This window comes from Theobroma cacao, chromosome 9 (genome assembly GCF_000208745.1).
Source record: "Theobroma cacao cultivar B97-61/B2 chromosome 9, Criollo_cocoa_genome_V2, whole genome shotgun sequence".
Classification (NCBI taxonomy): domain Eukaryota; kingdom Viridiplantae; phylum Streptophyta; class Magnoliopsida; order Malvales; family Malvaceae; genus Theobroma; species Theobroma cacao.
This window is the reverse complement of record NC_030858.1, coordinates 17,582,502-17,602,007: the sequence shown is the minus strand read 5'-3', so window position 1 is coordinate 17,602,007 and position 19,506 is coordinate 17,582,502.

The window sequence follows — 19,506 nt, the reverse complement described above, 5'->3', positions numbered from 1 at the left end:
CTTTCCATCAATTTGCATGAGCAAATTGAAAACCATTTTGTTTGAGTGCTATGAGGGGGCTGCCTCTAATTGTGCAAAGAGAGAAGACTCTCATCCTGGAGTGACCTTGGGGGTTTTAACAAATTTATCTCTATCTAGCTTATATCCCATCTTAAGCAGACTCCCAAGGTAAATAGCTTGATCCCTGCTATTCACTTTATCTAATTCATACCTAGAGCTCTAAATTCCTTTTTTTGGTACCAATGATGTAATGATATTTCTATAAGGCAGATTAATTTTTTCTAGTCGACGGGCTCTTCTCATTCTCTCAATCATGAATCTGCCTAGATTAAGTGGAGCACCATTGAAGGCATGCTCCATTAGCCATAAGTCCTAAAGACTAATGTAGCTAAAACTGCCACCTCTTTCATGAATATTCGTAGTAATAAAGTAATGCAAAATTCTAATTTGTGGACTTTTAATCAGACCAGCATTACTCTTTGATGAATATTTTTCTTTCCTCCCTGTAATTATCTCCCATAGTGATGTGGGATCATAGTTTTCAAGCATCTCATAGTCACCATCTTCACTTTCAATTTTAAGTAGATTTCCTAAATCGACAGCAGTCACAACAAATTTCTTTCCATTTAAAAAGACATTCAGACCATCATCAATATAATCATCAGAATCCTCAAGTTCATCCTTATCTAAGGCTATGCTAGCATGAAATTCTTTCACCAAACTAGCACTATAAGTTCGATTCTTAAAAGTGCTAAAATCCTTCAGTTTCATTTCTTCCAAATAATTTGATAAAATAACCTGAATTTCAAGGGTTTCATCAAAGCTATTCTAGTCTATGAATTTTCCACAAGTGATTGGAGCATTTTCTATTTTCTTGAATCTATCTTCATGGGCTTTATTCCTAAATTTGAAGGATGGAATATTACCTTTCTTGGAAGATTTACCCTTTTCTTTCTTCTTCTCTGTTTTGTATTCCTTTACAGTATGCTTTTTCCCAGATTTTTCGATCCTAGAGGCAAACATACCCTTCTTTTTCTTCTTCAAGGATTCAACTTGTCCACTTTCCTCCATTGGTTGTTTACCCTTTTTCTTTTCTAGAATTTCTTTAGTCTATGATGATTTTGCCATTTGGTTTGAGGGATTTATGGCTTAGGGTTTTGTGGGTTTGGAAGGAAGAATTTTTGTTTTAACAAAGTCAATTTTAGATAAGAGAAATGTAGTGAGAATGTGTTAAGAGAAGTTGAATTCTATCAAAACCGTCTAGCTCCCTTTTTTTAAATGCATTCAGTAACCTCCTCTTTTAAAATTTAAAAATTTCCCTCTTAAATTTTACTTTTGGTGAGGCAGTTTTTCTTTTCTGTTCCATCACCCGGTAGGCAGTTTCTTTTCATTATTTAATTCCTCCTTTTTCTAACTGACTTAGTCTTATTATTTAAAGAGACAGAATGCTCTTAGTTGATTAAGTGACTCTCTTAGTCAACTAAGTGCCCACTGTCCTTTGAGAAAATTTCAAAAGTTTTCTTAAAGCTCTTGCACACTAGCCATTCCTAAATTTCTCATAATCTCACAAAATCTTGCCTCATTTAGAGGCTTCATGAATATGTCAACTAATTGTTGTAGAATATTAACAAACTCAATCTTAATATCACCTTTCTCTATATGATCTCTAACAAAGTGATGCCTAATCTTGATGTGCTTAGTCCTAGAATGCTGTACAAGATTTTTTGAAATATTGATTGCACTTGTATTATCACAATATATTGGTATGTTATCCATTGTTACTCCAAAGTCTTTTAGTTGTTAGTTAATCCACAAGATTTGAGCACAACAACTACCTAGAGAGATATATTCGACTTCAGTTATAAAGAGAGCAACTGAATTTTATTTTTTTACTTGACCATGACATAAGCATACTACTTAGAAACTGGCAGGTTTCACTAGTGCTCTTTCTATCAATTTTGCTTCTAGCAAAATCTGCATCTGAATAACCAACTGGATTAAAAGATGATTTTCTAGGGTACCATATCCCTAAAGTTTGTGTATCTAAGAGGTATCTAAAAATTCTTTTAACAGTAGTCTAGTGTGATTCCTTGGGTTGAGATTGAAAATGAGCACACAAACATACACAGAATTGGATATCAAGCCTGCTGGCTGTTAAATAAAGTAGTGATCCAATCATACCTCTATAGAGCTTTTGATTAACATCCTTTCCCTTTTCATCAACATCAAGTTTAGTGGATGGATTCATTGGTGTGTTAATTGACTTCAGCTTCAGCATGTCTAACTTTTTAAGCATGTCTTGGATGTATATTTCTTGGCTGATGAAAATTCTTTCCTCATTTTGTTTGATTTGAAGTCCTATAAAGAATTTTAGCTCTCCCATCATGCTCATCTTAAATTCACCTTACATTTCTTCAGCAAAGTTGTAAAACCCGACCCTATAAATACATGTCATGACATACATGCATTGAGTAGCATGTTATTACGCTAGAAAAGCACCTAAGAATAGACGAAACCTGATATTGTACCTAACGGTACACTTAAATTGATTTAACCTCGAACTAGTTCAAATAGGAATTGTAGGATGAAATTTAATATTTTATAGTCCAGGAATGACTAAAAATGATTGTTCGGAGTTCGAGGGTTCATTTGGGGTAAAATTAGAAATTTTGATATTCAAGGGCAAAATCGTCATTTTGCCACCTAAGATAATAATTTGATCATGGAGTGAAATTTTTGACCAAGATTAACTATTTGGAGTATAATTTAATGATAGGAAGTGAAAAAGTTTAATTCTGGTGATTTTTGGAGTGTAGGGGCAAAATCGTAATTTTGCCACCCACGGACAAAATTTGAGATTTTGAGAGAATTTAGATCAAATTTGACAAATTGGAGAATGGTATGAGTATAAGGGATGAAAAATATGTCTATGGGCAATTTTTCAATTTTTGGGGCAAAAATGTAATTTTTGACTTTTACGGGGGCAAAAGTGTAAATTTCAAAAATTACTCCACCGAGACTTTGGATGAGTCTGAGAATTTTATCTAAGCTATGAATATATGAGACAAGTGTATGGTGAAAATTTGGAAACAAATGGATGAAATTTTAAAAATGGGCCAATGGGAAAGTGACACGTGGCATTTTTTAATGAAATAATATTATTTTAATGAAAAGTCAGCCCATTTAAACCCAAATTTTGAGTGCTGGCCGGCCATAAGGAAGAACAAGAGAGGAAATAGAGAGGAAAGGAAGAAAAAAAGAAAAACCAAAGAGAAACAAGAAAATTCAAAGGGAAATTCGCGGTTTTCGACCGTTTACGCGTCTAACGGTAAGATTTTTCGATTTTAGCTTGATTTCTACCTTTCCTATGCCTTTATTTCCATTTAGCATGCTTGAGGAGAGAGATCAAAAAGTGATATCAAGGGCTGGACGAAATTCTAGGGGAGAGAAATTGAAATTTTTAGGTTTTGATTTTTAGTTAAATTGATAGTTTTAGTTAGTTAAATGTGTTTAGAAATTAAATTGGGCAAGAAATCATTAAATTTTCACAATACCCACTCTTGGCTGGATGCTCAATGCTGTACAATGATGATGAATTGATTTTATTCTAAGGGAAATGAAGAGAAAATGATGAAAAACGATTAAACGTGATAGAAAAACAAAGTAGAAAATTAACCGAGTTAATGTCCCATTTTTGGCCGAATTTTCCAAGGAAGGGAGTGAGCTGATTTTGTTGTTTTTAGAAGGTTATTGGCTGATATTTAATGGTTAGAAATGTTGGAGAGAGAATGGGATGATTTAGAGCTAAAATGGAGCGCGTTAGCAATTTATCGGGCAAAGTGCCAAAAATAGGTTAATACCGCGTTTAAGCCGTTTTAGGCTATTGCATTTCATACCATGCATTAGTATAGGATTTAAGTTAATTATATAGTGATTTAGCATCAATGTGATGAATTGTGTAAATTTTTGTAATGTGTCTAGGAGGAGAGCCTTCCGGAAAAGGCAAAGAAGTCGTACCCGACGAGTAGTGATCGGGGCGCTTAGAAAGCTTTTAGTTTGTACAAACGGTGAGTAAACTTATTATTATTGTAAATTATCTAGAGTTTATTTTAAATGCCCTTTATGTATTTTATGAAATGAGAACGAGATTAAAACGGGATTTTTGATGTTTTAGGAATAAATGTGACAAATAAAAATATATTGTATTGATTATGAAATTGAGTAATTGGAGGCTACAAATTGACTTGAAAAATATATATTTTCCTAGGAATGGCTTATGAGAAATGAGTATATGTGGCTATATTTTGTGAATGCATTGGGAAATTTATGTAAGTTGTTTTACTATGCAGGCTGGATAAATAAATAAAAGCCACGTTATACTGTCGAAATTTTATTAAAATTGGTGGGTTAGTCACTGCAGTGACGGGTTTCCGTGGACTGCCTATTAGAGGGGCACGGTAAACCCAGTTATATAGTTACTCCGGTTGTAGAGGCGAGGAGGGTAACTCCTGGGGTAGTATTAGAGCTCACTTCACGTCGAACCCCCACGTGAATGTGTAACTCGGCCAACGCCAAGGAACGGCTGGTTTTAAAAATAAAAATGTGTTTCACGTGTGAATATTTTAACACCCTTGGCGGACTCGGTTAGATGCCTCGGCCAAGGTATCCCCGAGGATTAGTTTTGGCTTGAGCCTTGTTTTAATAAAAGACATAAGCCTTAACAACTGTTTTGGTAAATTACAAATATTTTATGGTTTAAGAAATAAATTGAAAACATTATGAAATGGGTTGAAATTTGTTGTTTAAACTTGCCTCCATTTTACTCGCCTTTAGATATTTATGATAATGTCTGTTTACTCATTGGGATTGCAAAATCTCACCCAACTCCTTTCCACCCATTTCAGGTTCAGTATAGACTGTAGATAGCTGATCTCATCGAGGACTACCATTGGATCTGCATTTTCCAAACCGTAGGTTCACAGTCCTCTTTACTTTTGTTTATTCGGGGGCCCTCTTGTTATTGTAAATTAAATTAAATATTTTGGCTTACTGTATTTCAGTATGTATAAATTTATTTAGCTTTTACGCTATAAAAATTATTCACGTATAACTCTATAAATATTGTTTTATAAGAAAATAGAATATTTTCCTTAATATTTCTTTTATTTTCTTATTATATTCAAATAACCGTAATTTCGTTTTAAATGAAGATTTTAGACTTTTAAACTCATTTTGAATATGAATTATGTGTTTTGTACTTGTATATTACGTTTTAGCCAGTTTCGAAATTTTTGAGAAAAAAATGACCAAAATACCCCTGTGTGGCGAAAATTTTATTTTGATTGTTTTTGATCTAAAATAGTATATATTCTCTAAAAACTCGATATTTAACAATGATTGCTCACAGGAAAGGAAAGAAACTGATATGTAAGCCTTGCGGGGTTCCGGTTGGCATTCCGGATAATGAGTGTCAATCGGGACGTCGCGGCGATTGTCATGGGCCTGAGGGAGGTTCCGGGTCGTGACAATTCTATTGGTATCAGAGCTTTTGGTTTTAAAGATAAGAGTTTTTGGTTTTAAAGTGGTTTTAAAAAATTACAATATCAGTGTGGCCCCGGATTAAGTTAAGTTAGGTTGAATAGAATGCATGCATTTTCATATAGAGCCTAAGGTTCCCTAAGCTTGCTCGTTTTCTCTTATAGATTATTATGCCTCCTCGACGCGGACGCCCACCTCTCACTAGATCGGTTGGGAGGGGAAAAGGTCGTTCCCAACGTCGTCAGCTAGATGCAGTAGGGGAAGAATCGGCTGCGTCTACCATTCGGGCAGCACCTACTGCTGAGCAGGCCGATAGTCCTCCACATCCTCCACCTCCTCCGCCACCTACGGGTATTCCCACCATGCCTACTGAGGCAGCACAGGCATTGGCAGCTTTCTTTACCGCAATGGCTGGTGGAGCTCCGACTGGTCAAGTTCCACCTATAGTACCACCAGTTACTCCTTTAGTTCCACCACCGGTACAAGATGTATCCATTTCCAAGAAGCTAAAGGAGGCTAGACAGCTCGGTTGTGTGTCTTTCACGGGTGAGTTGGATGCCACTGTGGCAAAGGACTGGATTAATCAGGTTTCAGAGACTCTCTCTGATATGAGATTAGACGACGACATGAAGCTGATGGTGGCTACGAGATTATTAGAGAAGAGGGCTCGTACTTGGTGGAATTCGGTGAAGTCCCGTTCCGCTACTCCTCAGACATGGTCTGATTTTCTCAGGGAATTCGATGGTCAGTATTTCACTTATTTCCATCAGAAAGAAAAGAAGAGAGAATTTCTGAGTTTGAAACAGGGAAATCTAACTGTAGAGGAGTACGAGACTCGTTTTAACGAGTTGATGTTATATGTGCCGGATCTGGTGAAATCTGAGCAGGATCAGGCCAGCTATTTCGAGGAAGGGCTCCGTAATGAGATTAGAGAGCGAATGACAGTGACTGGTAGGGAGCCACATAAGGAGGTGGTACAGATGGCTTTACGGGCTGAGAAGCTCGCGACTGAGAATAGGAGGATTCGGACTGAGTTTGCAAAAAGGAGGAATCCTGGTATGTCTTCTAGTCAGCCAGTAAAAAGAGGCAAGGACTCAGCGATTTCAGGGAGTACTACTTCTGTTTCCGTGACATCTCCTCGACCTCCATTTCCACCATCACAACAGAGACCTTCGAGGTTTAGCAGATCTGCTATGACTGGTTCTGGGAAGAGTTTCGGAGGTTCTGACAGATGCAGAAATTGTGGGAATTATCATAGTGGGCTATGTAGAGAGCCAACAAGATGTTTCCAATGTGGACAGACGGGTCATATTAGGAGTAATTGCCCACGGTTAGGACGAGCCACGGTAGTTGCATCATCTTCACCAGCTCGCACTGATATACAGAGGAGAGATTCTTCTGGGTTGCCACCGAGACAGGGAGTGGCCATACGGTCCGGTGTGGAGAGTAATACCCCGGCACATCCACCTTCGAGACCACAGACTCGTACCTCGACAAGAGTTTTCGCTGTGACGGAAGATGAGGCACAGGTCCGACCTGGAGCAGTGACAGGTACTATGTCTTTATTTGATAAAGATGCTTATGTTTTGATAGATTCTGGCTCAGATAGGTCTTATGTGAGCACCACATTTGCATCAATTGCTGATAGAAACTTGTCACCATTAGAGGAAGAAATTGTAATTCACACCCCTTTAGGAGAAAAGCTAGTTAGAAACAGTTGTTATAGAGACTGTGGGGTAAGGGTAGGCGAGGAAGAATTTAGGGGTGACTTAATTCCTCTAGAGATCCTGGATTTTGATCTAATATTGGGTATGGACTGGTTAACTGCACATCGGGCGAACGTGGATTGTTTCCGAAAGGAAGTTGTTCTTCGAAATTCGGAGGGAGCAGAGATTGTGTTTGTAGGGAAACGTCGAGTATTACCGTCCTGTGTAATCTCGGCCATCAAAGCTTCAAAATTAGTGCAGAAAGGGTATCCGACTTATTTGGCATACGTAATTGATACTTCAAAGGGGGAACCTAAGTTAGAGGATGTCCCGATAGTAAGTGAGTTTCCTGATGTATTTCCTGATGATTTACCGGGACTGCCTCCTGATCGAGAGCTTGAGTTCCCTATTGATTTACTTCCGGGTACCGCACCTATTTCTATCCCTCCATATAGAATGGCTCCGGCAGAGTTGAAGGAGTTGAAAGTACAATTGCAAGAGTTGGTGGACAAGGGTTTTATACGCCCTAGTATATCTCCATGGGGAGCACCGGTTTTATTTGTGAAAAAGAAAGACGGTACACTTCGGTTATGTATCGATTACCGACAGCTTAACAGAATGACCATTAAGAACAAGTATCCGTTACCGAGGATTGATGATCTTTTCGATCAATTACAGGGAGCTACAGTGTTTTCCAAGGTTGATCTAAGGTCTGGGTATCATCAGTTGAGGATTAAAGAACAGGATGTACCCAAGACAGCGTTCAGGACTCGGTACGGTCATTATGAGTTCTTGGTCATGCCTTTCGGGTTAACTAACGCACCGGCAGCTTTTATGGATCTCATGAATAGGGTGTTCCACCCTTACTTGGACAAGTTTGTTATTGTGTTCATTGATGACATACTGGTTTACTCGAGAGATAATGATGAGCACGCTGCCCACTTGCGTATAGTATTACAAACTTTGAGGGAAAGACAGTTGTATGCAAAGTTTTCGAAGTGTGAGTTTTGGTTACAGGAAGTGGTATTCTTGGGACACGTAGTATCGAGAACTGGAATATATGTTGATCCTAAGAAAGTAGAGGCAATTTTACAATGGGAGCAACCTAAGACAGTGACGGAGATTCGTAGTTTCCTCGGATTAGCCGGTTATTATCGGAGGTTTGTTCAGGGGTTTTCCTTAATAGCAGCTCCTTTGACCCGTCTAACTCGTAAGGGAGTTAAGTTTGTGTGGGATGATGTTTGTGAGAATCGATTTCAGGAGCTAAAGAACCGGTTAACCTCCGCTCCCGTTTTAACACTTCCTGTTAATGGTAAGGGATTTGTAGTATATAGTGATGCCTCAAAGTTGGGGTTGGGGTGCGTATTGATGCAGGATGAAAAAGTTGTGGCTTATGCTTCTAGACAGCTAAAGAGGCATGAAGCAAATTACCCTACCCATGATTTAGAGTTAGCAGCAGTGGTGTTTGCTTTAAAAATCTGGAGGCATTACTTGTATGGTGAGCATTGTCGGATATTTACGGATCACAAGAGTTTAAAATATTTGCTCACCCAAAAGGAGCTTAATTTGAGGCAAAGGCGATGGTTGGAGTTGATAAAAGATTATGACTTGGTGATAGACTATCATCCGGGAAAGGCGAACGTTGTAGCTGATGCCTTAAGTCGTAAGTCTTCATCGTCTTTAGCAGCACTTCAGAGTTGTTATTTTCCAGCATTAATAGAGATGAAATCTCTTGGGGTCCAGTTGAGAAATGGTGAGGATGGATCCTTATTGGCAAACTTCATTGTGCGACCTTCGTTACTTAATCAGATCAAGGACATTCAGAGGTCTGATGATGAGTTAAGAAAAGAAATTCAAAAACTGACCGATGGGGGAGTTAGTGAGTTCAGATTTGGAGAGGATAACGTCTTGATGTTTAAAGATCGAGTTTGTGTTCCTGAGGGAAACCAGTTGAGACAGGCGATCATGGAAGAAGCCCATTCATCTGCCTATGCATTACATCCCGGAAGCACCAAGATGTATAGGACTATCAGGGAGAATTATTGGTGGCCGGGTATGAAGCGAGACGTAGCAGAATTCGTAGCAAAGTGTCTCGTATGTCAGCAAGTTAAGGCGGAGCATCAGAGGCCAGCAGGTACACTTCAGTCTTTACCTGTTCCCGAGTGGAAATGGGAGCATGTAACTATGGATTTTGTTTTGGGATTGCCGCGGACACAGAGGGGAAAGGATGCGATCTGGGTGATCGTAGATCGGTTGACTAAGTCCGCTCACTTTTTAGCTGTCCATAGTACATACTCTATTGAGAAGCTGGCTCAGCTCTATATAGATGAGATTGTGAGGCTACATGGAGTTCCCGTTTCTATAGTGTCAGACCGAGATCCTCGATTCACTTCTCGATTCTGGCCAAAATTTCAAGAAGCTCTCGGAACCAAATTGAAATTTAGCACTGCTTTTCACCCACAGACGGATGGTCAGTCAGAGAGGACTATCCAGACCTTGGAGGATATGTTACGGGCTTGTGTCATTGACTTTATTGGGAGTTGGGACAGACATTTGCCATTGGTGGAATTTGCTTACAACAATAGCTTTCAGTCTAGCATTGGTATGGCACCGTACGAAGCTTTATATGGAAGAAAATGTCGTACTCCACTCTGTTGGGATGAAGTAGGTGAAAGGAAGTTAGTGAGTGTGGAATTGATCGAGCTAACTAATGACAAGATCAAGGTTATACGAGAGAGGCTAAAGGTAGCCCAGGATAGGCAGAAGAGCTATGCAGATAAACGGAGAAAAGACTTGGAGTTTGAGATCGATGATAAAGTTTTTCTTAAGGTTTCTCCTTGGAAAGGTAATAATTTGAATACTTTGAAGTATTAAATCTTATTGATTATACTATCATGATAAATTATGGTGTTTTATTGGATAATGAAAGGTGTGATTCGATTTGCGAAGAGGGGAAAGCTCAACCCGAGATATATTGGACCATTCCGAATCATTGAAAGGATTGGACCAGTGGCTTATCGGTTAGAATTACCTCCGGAGTTAGATCGGATCCACAACGTTTTCCATGTCTCCATGCTTAAGAAATATGTACCAGATCCCTCTCACGTCCTCGAAGCACCTCCGATCGAGTTGCATGACGATTTGAAGTTCGAGGTACAACCTGTGAGTATCTTGGATCGAAAGGATCGAGTACTGAGAAACAAGAGTATTTCAATGGTCAAAGTGTTGTGGAAAAGTGCTCGAATGGAGGAAATGACATGGGAAGTAGAGCATCAGATGAGGAACCAATACCCGCATCTATTTGTCGAATCTGGTAAGTGAAATTTTGAGGTCAAAATTTTATTTTAAGGGGGGTAGAATTGTAAAACCCGACCCTATAAATACATGTCATGACATACATGCATTGAGTAGCATGTTATTACGCTAGAAAAGCACCTAAGAATAGACGAAACCTGATATTGTACCTAACGGTACACTTAAATTGATTTAACCTCGAACTAGTTCAAATAGGAATTGTAGGATGAAATTTAATATTTTATAGTCCAGGAATGACTAAAAATGATTGTTCGGAGTTCGAGGGTTCATTTGGGGTAAAATTAGAAATTTTGATATTCAAGGGCAAAATCGTCATTTTGCCACCTAAGATAATAATTTGATCATGGAGTGAAATTTTTGACCAAGATTAACTATTTGGAGTATAATTTAATGATAGGAAGTGAAAAAGTTTAATTCTGGTGATTTTTGGAGTGTAGGGGCAAAATCGTAATTTTGCCACCCACGGACAAAATTTGAGATTTTGAGAGAATTTAGATCAAATTTGACAAATTGGAGAATGGTATGAGTATAAGGGATGAAAAATATGTCTATGGGCAATTTTTCAATTTTTGGGGCAAAAATGTAATTTTTGACTTTTACGGGGGCAAAAGTGTAAATTTCAAAAATTACTCCACCGAGACTTTGGATGAGTCTGAGAATTTTATCTAAGCTATGAATATATGAGACAAGTGTATGGTGAAAATTTGGAAACAAATGGATGAAATTTTAAAAATGGGCCAATGGGAAAGTGACATGTGGCATTTTTTAATGATATAATATTATTTTAATGAAAAGTCAGCCCATTTAAACCCAAATTTTAAGTGCTGGCCGGCCATAAGGAAGAACAAGAGAGGAAATAGAGAGGAAAGGAAGAAAAAAAGAAAAACCAAAGAGAAACAAGAAAATTCAAAGGGAAATTCGCGGTTTTCGACCGTTTACGCGTCTAACGGTAAGATTTTTCGATTTTAGCTTGATTTCTACCTTTCCTATGCCTTTATTTCCATTTAGCATGCTTGAGGAGAGAGATCAAAAAGTGATATCAAGGGCTGGACGAAATTCTAGGGGAGAGAAATTGAAATTTTTAGGTTTTGATTTTTAGTTAAATTGATAGTTTTAGTTAGTTAAATGTGTTTAGAAATTAAATTGGGCAAGAAATCATTAAATTTTCACAATACCCACTCTTGGCTGGATGCTCAATGCTGTACAATGATGATGAATTGATTTTATTCTAAGGGAAATGAAGAGAAAATGATGAAAAACGATTAAACGTGATAGAAAAACAAAGTAGAAAATTAACCGAGTTAATGTCCCATTTTTGGCCGAATTTTCCAAGGAAGGGAGTGAGCTGATTTTGTTGTTTTTAGAAGGTTATTGGCTGATATTTAATGGTTAGAAATGTTGGAGAGAGAATGGGATGATTTAGAGCTAAAATGGAGCGCGTTAGCAATTTATCGGGCAAAGTGCCAAAAATAGGTTAATACCGCGTTTAAGCCGTTTTAGGCTATTGCATTTCATACCATGCATTAGTATAGGATTTAAGTTAATTATATAGTGATTTAGCATCAATGTGATGAATTGTGTAAATTTTTGTAATGTGTCTAGGAGGAGAGCCTTCCGGAAAAGGCAAAGAAGTCGTACCCGACGAGTAGTGATCGGGGCGCTTAGAAAGCTTTTAGTTTGTACAAACGGTGAGTAAACTTATTATTATTGTAAATTATCTAGAGTTTATTTTAAATGCCCTTTATGTATTTTATGAAATGAGAACGAGATTAAAACGGGATTTTTGATGTTTTAGGAATAAATGTGACAAATAAAAATATATTGTATTGATTATGAAATTGAGTAATTGGAGGCTGCAAATTGACTTGAAAAATATATATTTTCCTAGGAATGGCTTATGAGAAATGAGTATATGTGGCTATATTTTGTGAGTGCATTTGGGAAATTTATGTAAGTTGGTTTTACTATGCAGGCTGGATAAATAAATAAAAGCCACGTTATACTGTCGAAATTTTATTAAAATTGGTGGGTTAGTCACTGCAGTGACGGGTTTCCGTGGACTGCCTATTAGAGGGGCACGGTAAACCCAATTATATAGTTACTCCGGTTGTAGAGGCGAGGAGGGTAACTCCCGAGGTAGTATTAGAGCTCACTTCACTTCGAACCCCCACGTGAATGTGTAACTCGGCCAACGCCAAGGAACGGCTGGTTTTAAAAAAAAAAATGTGTTTCACGTTTGAATATTTTAACACCCTTGACGGACTCGGTTAGATACCTCGGCCAAGGTATCCCCGAGGATTAGTTTTGGCTTGAGCCTTGTTTTAATAAAAGACATAAGCCTTAACAACTGTTTTGGTAAATTACAAATATTTTATGGTTTAAGAAATAAATTGGAAACATTATGAAATGGGTTGAAATTTGTTGTTTAAACTTGCCTCCATTTTACTCGCCTTTAGATATTTATGATAATGTCTGTTCACTCATTGGGATTGCAAAATCTCACCCAACTCCTTTCCATCCATTTCAGGTTCAGTATAGACTGTAGATAGCTGATCTCATCGAGGACGACCATTGGATCTGCATTTTCCAAATCGTAGGTTCACATCCTCTTTACTTTTGTTTATTCGGGGGCCCTCTTGTTATTGTAAATTAAATTAAATATTTTAGCTTACTGTATTTCAGTATGTATAATTTTATTTAGCTTTTACGCTATAAAAATTATTCACGTATAACTCTATAAATATTGTTTTATAAGAAAATAGAATATTTTCTTTAATATTTCTTTTATTTTCTTATTATATTCAAATAACTATAATTTCATTTTAAATGAAGATTTTAGACTTTTAAACTCATTTTGAATATGAATTATGTGTTTTGTACTTGTATATTACGTTTTAGCCAGTTTCGAAATTTTTGAAGAAAAAAATGACCAAAATACGCTTGTGTGGCGAAAATTTTATTTTGATTGTTTTTGATCTAAAATAGTATATATTCTCTAAAAACTCGATATTTAACAATGATTGCTCACAGGAAAGGAAAGAAACTGATATGTAAGCCTTGCGGGGTTCCGGTTGGCATTCCGGATAATGAGTGTCAATCGGGACGTCGCGGCGATTGTCATGGGCTCGAGGGGAGTACCGGGTCGTGACAAAAGTTCTTACATAAAGCCTCATTAGTTGCACCAAAAATAATATCATCCATATAGATTTGAACAACAATTAAATCATTTAAGTATCTTTTAATAAACAATGTTGTATCAATACTCTCTCTAACATAACCTTTTTCAACTAGAAATTTTGAAAGCCTCTCATACCGAGCTTTAAGAGCTTGTTTTAATCCATACAAGGCTTTATGAAGTTTGAAAACATGATCTAGTTTTTCAAAGTCTTCAAATCCAAGAGGTTGTTCAACATAAACTTCCTCTTGGAGAAAACCATTTAAAAAGGCACTTTTAACATCCATTTGGAATAATTTAAAGTTCATAAAACAAGCAAATGCAAGCAACAACCTTATAGCTTTTATTCTAGCAACCGGTGCAAAGGTTTCATCATAGTCAATTCCTTCCTCTTGGTTATACCCTTATGCTACTAGCCTAGCTTTATTTCTAATTACATTGCCTTGCTCATCTACCTTATTCCTAAACACCCATTTTGTCCCAACAATATGGTGATTTAAAGGTCTAGAGACTAATGACCACACATGGTTTCTTTTGAATTGATCAAGCTCCTCTTGCATGGCCATTATCCAGCTTTCTTCTTTTTCTGCTTCTTCATAGCTCTTAGGCTCAATTTGAGATATGAAAGCTGAAAATTCACATGTCTCTCCAATTCTTCTCCTAGTTTTGACAGCCTGTGTAATATCTCCTATAATCAGCTCTTGTGGATGGTCTTTTACATATCTCCAGCTTCTTGGAAGGTCATTATGTTGACTTTTGGTTCTTTGCAGGGTTTCTATGGGTGGAGGTTCTGTTTCTCTTCCTAGGGAAATTTCTTCACTATTTTTCTTGTCATTTAAGCTCATTTCTTCCATTTGTCTTTCAAGGTCATTTGTATCATCTTCATCAGCAAGAATTTCCTTTTGTAAGGCATTAGATTCATCAAAAACTACATAGATAGATTCTTCAACAGTTAAAGTCCTTTTGTTAAAAACTCTATAGGCCTTTAAGTTTAATGCATATCCTAAAAATATTGCCTCATTACTCTTTGCATCAAACTTTCCTAGAGAATATTTTCCATTGTTCGATACAAAACACTTACAACCAAATCTCCTAAGGTGAGAGATATTTGGTTTTCTACCCTTGTAAAGTTCATATGGAGTCTTTGATATCATGGCTCTAATTGAGACTCTATTAAGGATATATGCTGCTGCGTTGACAGTTTCTGCCCAAAATTATTTTGGTAGATTGTTTTCACAAAGCATAATTCGAGCCATCTCTTTTAAGGTTTGGTTTTTCCTTTCTACAACTCCATTTTGCTAGGGTGTTCTAGGTGCAGAGAAACTATGATCCAACCCCTTTTCATTGCAAATGTTTTCAAACTCATCTCCTTTAAACTCACCACCATGATCACTCCTAATGCTAACTATGGAAAGTCCTTTTTCATTTTCAACTTTTCTACAATGATTTATAAATGCTGGTAGTGCATCATTCTTATGAGCAAGAAAGTAAACCTAAGTATACCTTGAGTAGTCATCAACTATCACAAATCTATATGATTTTCCTTCTAAACTAGTTGTACTAATTGGCCTAAATAGATCAATGTGCAGCAATTTTAGTGGTCTAGAAGTTGACACATTTTTCTTACTTTTGAAAGATGTTCTAACTTGTTTTCCTGGTTGGCATGCATTACAAATTTGATCATATTCAAATTTAAGCTCAGGCAATCTTATAAACAGATTTTTTCTTATCAATTTTGAAATGGTATGCATGCTTACATGACCAAGTCTCCTATGCCATAACTGACCATCATTTTCAACATTGGCTATAAGACATGTTTCACAATTTACTTCAAGATCTTCAAGAAATATAACATACATATTCTTAATTATTTTTCTTATAAATGAAACTTTGTTAGTACTTATATCTATCACTTCACATTTATTTGAGTCAAAGCATGCCTTAAAACCTTTATAACATAGTTGGCTGATACTCAATAAATTGTGTTTCCAACCTTTAACCAACAACACATGACTAATTCGAGCTTGAGAGTTCTTACCAATGGTTCCAATACCACAAATTCTACCTTTTGAATCATCACCAAAAGAAACGGTACCTCCTTTTTTCTTGTCCAGCTGAGCAAACAACATTTCATTTCTAGTCATGAGCCTTGAGCATCCACTACCCATAAACCATGGCTCCTTTTCCTTTAGTTGAGCTCTTGAACATGTGTCTTTTAGATTCAGCTCAACCTACAAAATAGATTTTCAGTTTTTCTTAATAAGTACCCATACCTTGACAGGTCCTTGAATGTTAGCTGCAGTATAGGATCCTTTTGGAACTCAAATTTTTTTGGTTTTCTACATGCTTTTATTTCTATAACAGTCATAAGATAAATGTCTAAATTTTCCATAATTATAACATCCAGATGAAGCATTATTAGAATTTTTCTTAAGGTATGTGTTCCTCTTTGATGTTTCTTTCTTCAAGCTTTTAAGATTGGCATTTTCTTCAACTACCTTTTGCAAGGCTTCTATTTTGTTTTCCAATTCTAATTTTAGAGTTTCAAAATCTGTTTTTGAATGCTCTAATTCAATTTGCCAAAAATTTCTTTGCTCAAAAATAAAATTGAAGTCATGTTTTATCTTTTGCAAATCAGTCTCAAGAGATGTAGTTTTTCTTTTCAAAGTTTTATATTTAGATACAAGTTTCTCAAATTCATCATAAAGACATTCATACTTTTCTTATAGTTCATCAATTGAAATATCACAAGGGGATGAAGATACCTCAGATTCATCATCCCTTGCCATCAGACATACATTAGCTCTTTTTTCAGCTTTTTCTTCTTCATCATCAGAACTTGCAGTATCAGTATCGACCAAATGGCAGCCACCATTGCCTTCTTCGATTTTTTTGTTTTTCTTTGGTGTTTCTTCTTTTAACAAAGGGCATTCTGACCTGAAGTGTCCTGGCTTCTTGCATTCAAAGTATATAAGCTCTTTCTTCTTGTTGGACTCATTTTTATTTTTGGTTTTCCATGAAGAGCCTTGGTCTCTTTTATACCTTATTCTAGCCAATCTCCGATTTCTTTGGCCCATAAGCTTTTTGAACCTTCTTGCAACCATAACTAGTTCATCATCATCATTACAAGATAGACCTTCTAATTCTTTTTCAAGGATACTAGCTTTTAAGGCAATACTTGTCTTCTTTTCCTTTCCTTCCCTCTTGTCTTTTTTTTCCTATTCCTTGAGTTTCAGCTCGTGAGTAAGAAAAAAACCACAGATTTCATCCAGAGTTATAACATTTAAGTCTTTGGCTTCACGGATGGCAGTCAACTTTGGCTTCCAGTTTTTTGGTAGGCTTCTAAGAAGTCTTTTAACGATTTCATGCTTAGAAATTGGTTTGCCTAGTTAACTTAATTTGTTTGTGATGTTTGTGGATCTATCTAACATACTGGTGATATCTTCACCAGGTTCCATCTTAAACATCTCATAATTGTGGGTTAAAAGGGCTATCTTGGACTCCTTGACTTGTGAAGTCCCTTCATGAATAATCCTAAATTTATCTCACACTTGTTTAGCTGCGGTACACCTTGACACTTTATTGAATTCAGTGGGAGTTAAAGCACAATGCAGTGTATTGATTGCCTTAAAATTTGTTTGGACTCTTTTGGTTTCAGCTTCGGTCCATTTAGACCTTGACTTTTGAATCATCTCGTTGGTTACAACATTTAAGGTTGAAGGAACAAAGGGACCATCAGTTATGACATCCCACATCTCATAATCTATTGCTCTAATGTATATTAACATCATAGTACTCTAATATGGGTAATTTGAGCCATCAAACAGAGGTGGCCTATCCCTCAATAACTACTAGATTTGAAGAGCCATTTGGATCTTCCTAAAGGGTGTTAGACCTTAATAACAGGGAACTTGTTCTGATACCACTTGTTGGTCCCAAGTAAATGTGTTAGAGAGGGGTGAATAACACTTTTTGGCTCTTGCTAAAATTGACTTCTAATTGGGGACAAATGAAAGGTAAAATAAGGATTTAAAGATGAATGAAAAACTAAAAACAGAGCAGACAATCACACCAGAATTTATAGTGGTTCGGTCCAATACCTACATCCACTACCTCGATTATTCAACCAAGGATTTTTCAAACCAATCCACTATGAACAGTGAAATTCACAAGCTTTCACCAAGCTTTTACAATGGCTTTGACTAGAGTCAACCAAAACCTTTCACAATGGTTTTTACCAAGATCAACCAAAACCCAATAATTAACTTTTCTAAGCTATGTTAGAACCTATACACTCAATCAAGCAATCCAAGCTTGTATAAATTCCCTTAGAGTGTCTAGCACACTCTAAGTATACAAAGAAAAGAGAAATAAAGGTGTATCTATGATCACTTGCTTGATCTAAGTGGTACAAAGTGAAGTGCTTGAATCTTTTACAAGATTAGGCGTGGAGTACAGAAGAATGTAGAGAGTTTTTGCTAGTTTTGAGCTCTTTTTGTTCTTGAAAGCCTTAATTGCATTTTTTAGCCGTTGGGAGACTCTTAAATACTTGAAAAATCAGCTCTGATAGGTGTTAGGTAGTTTTTGACCGTTGGAAACAGTTTGGTAGCAATTTTGGCCATTAATCTGTCTTTTAGTGCATAATTCAAATTTTTTGGCAGAATGATCTTAGTCGATTAATTGATATCTTAGTCGACTAAGTTGTTTTTGTCTTCTGTTCTTTACTTCTGGCAGTGAGCACTTAGTCGACTAACTTACTCCTTAGTCGATTAAGATGGTTCTCTCTTGAAGTCCAAATTTTTAGTACTAGACTCTTAGTCGACTGACCCATTTCTTGGTCGACTAAGTCTTTTCTGTTTCTCAATACTCTTGAGCTCGCCAACTTCTGATTTGAATTTTAGCTGACTAACCTATCACGACCCAATTTTTCGGGCCATGACCGGCACATGAGCTCAATGAGCATAGCTCACTAAACCCAAGCAAGCCTATCCATTTACCTTTGCTTAACAAATTTATCATATCATGCATACACACACACCTTTTCCCGGGTGTGAACATAGCCAAAACACAATGGCATTATCGATAATAAGATACATGCACTATACTAGTCATGTATTTAGCAATTTACATTGCATACACATATTCACATTGTTAGATTGTATTCACAATACAAAAGGACCCATGACTTCCAACGGAGACATTTACAATAAAAGGGATTACTATCGAATGCCAGACACATACTCAGGAGATGCACTACGGGGACTCCTCGATCTAGGGTCCAACAGTCACCTGATCTGAAAACATGAATTTTTATAAAACGTGAATACAATACTCAGTGAGTGAACAAGAAGGGAACAAGCATACCATAAGTAATGTTTATCGAAATCATGATGCATTCATTTTCTCAAAACCATGCAATTGTTTTAGTTCCTTTAAACCCCTCATGTAAACCCCACATGAGTAAATCACTTTACAAAAATCCATGCTCAACTATGGTACCAAAGAAATGGGAAATATGGCAAAACCCCACAAGTTAGCAAAATGGACAGAAAGTTTCTCGCTGTAGCAAACTTCATTCTCGCTGCAGCGAGAACCAGAATATCAAGGAAAAAGTCTCCTTTTTCCCTTAAAACAAGTCATCCTGCTAAAATAACAATAGCAACATGTAACACATGTAAACTTCCAAATTTCAACAAAACAAATGCTTACATATTTGCATTTACAACCATATACCCATCATCAACATGCACACCATCCCATCATCATCATCAT